The sequence below is a fragment of the Petaurus breviceps genome, unplaced genomic scaffold, assembly GCF_028583685.1.
Source record: "Petaurus breviceps papuanus isolate PSGF00001 unplaced genomic scaffold, PetGlider_PUasm1.0 90879, whole genome shotgun sequence".
In the NCBI taxonomy this organism is placed as follows: Eukaryota; Metazoa; Chordata; class Mammalia; order Diprotodontia; family Petauridae; genus Petaurus; species Petaurus breviceps.
The window spans coordinates 11,430,071-11,431,836 of record NW_027187368.1 but is presented as its reverse complement, the minus strand read 5'-3'; the positions used below and the strand labels follow the sequence as shown (position 1 = coordinate 11,431,836).

At 39.2% G+C, this 1,766-nt stretch overlaps 1 pseudogene; it reads right to left on the bottom strand.

The window, feature by feature from the left end:
• Nucleotides 1–1,069, bottom strand: part of LOC138150523 (nucleosome assembly protein 1-like 1 pseudogene) — a 1,400-nt pseudogene extending 331 nt beyond the window's left edge.
• Between the last annotated feature and the right edge of the window lie 697 nt (nt 1,070–1,766).

The following is a 1,766-nucleotide window of genomic DNA, read 5'->3' as shown; positions in this document are numbered from 1 at the left end:
TCATCATCATCATCATCATCATCATCATCATCATCATCATCATCATCTCCAATAGCTTCTCCTGTGAAGTATAACACTGATCTTGGGACTACACACTCACGTAAAAATTGACCAGTTTTGAAGTCTGCTGCAAGGACAGCTTCTGCATCATCATCCAGGTCTTCACTCTCAGGAGTGAAATTGAAGAAAAGAAATTGAAGAAAGAATCATTGGAAACTGTTTTTTTTGTCACAGTTTGAATGATCCAATGTCCCTTGTGTTTCTGTTTCTTCTTAATAATTTCAAAGTGACATTTCCCCCTTTTCCCCAATCTACTTGACACCCTGTGCAACTCATAATTTCTAGTCCATCAAAGGAGAAGGGATCAGAATCATCTGGCTCTGACCACATATGGTATGTCTTTGTCAACACCTCATTTGTGAAATTTTCATTGTGTTCAAATTGAAATTCTAATGCAAAACTCATAGGTTGGCCAGCATCTGAGAACTTCACTTTAATATCTTTCAAGTGCTTCAGAAAAGGTTCATCATGTTCCTGAACCATATCACTGAGCAAGTCAACAAAATTCAGGAATTCCTTTGGGGTCTTCTTTTTCTTCATCTTTTATCTCCTCTTCAAGCTTAGCCTTCTCTTTCATTTCCTCTGAAATCTCTTCGTCATCACCTGGTTTCCATTCACATTCTTCCTCTGCAAGTTCATAAATTGCATTGATGATTTTACTTCTCTTATCAAAAAGTGGCTGGTAAAGAACAGCATATTTTCTTTCAAGAGCATGAACCTCCTCATAGAACTTGGCTTCTATCTATGCACATTTCATCTGAAGATTTTTGAGGGCATTCACACGTCCCGTTACTTCTGGCAAGCTTTCAATGTATCCAGTTGATGTTCTCATTAAACCATCCAATCTTTTTTGAAGAGATGCAAGAGTCTGAGGATTCTACATCATTTGAACAGTCAACCGATGAGCTTTGCTGTATGTGTCTTCACCAGTTTCTTCTTCCTCCACTTCTTCAACATCTTCTATATCTTGTCAGTTAATCTCAGTTTCTTTGTTGTCAATGTCTTCCATGTTGTAAGACTTCTGAATATTTGAGATCCTCATTGCTCTCTGGGATCTGACTCTGGCTGTGCATCCGGCTGCCCCCACCTGCTCCAGAGTTGGGAGTTTTAAAATATAGAACATGAAATGTTATAGTTATAAGTAGGTTTAGAATCTAGAACATTAGAATAAAGACCATATTTTATAGTCCAGAAAACCCTCTGATTTCTAGGCCTACTCTTTCTTAAGATGTGCTATGTCTTAGTCACTGTCCTGTTTCCCAGAATCTCAGGTGACCCTTCTATTCTGGTGTTATGGAGGCTTTCCTCCACATGTAGCTTGAGGCAGGAAATTGCGTATTTCATTATCAGGTAGAATAGATATTTCTAGTTTCTTCTCCCACCTTTCTCCAAGGGAGACTTTATTAACTGCCAGCAATAGAGGCAGGAAGTTGTGCCAGAGGTTTGGCCACTCTGCTCTCCTCAGAGAGAATTATATTTATCTGCTCCCTTAAATATTATTAATAATGGGGATGCTGTTTTCGGGTTCAAGTTAACTTCTGATCGCTGTCTCATTAATAGGGGAAAGGGATCAATCAGACAACACAGAGTGAAGGAGCTCTCCCATTGAGAATGAGGTAACTCAGTTTAAAAGAGACAGAGAGAGAGAGAGAGAAAGAGAGAGAGAGAGAGAGAGAGAGAGAGAGAGAGAGACAGAGAGAGAGAGA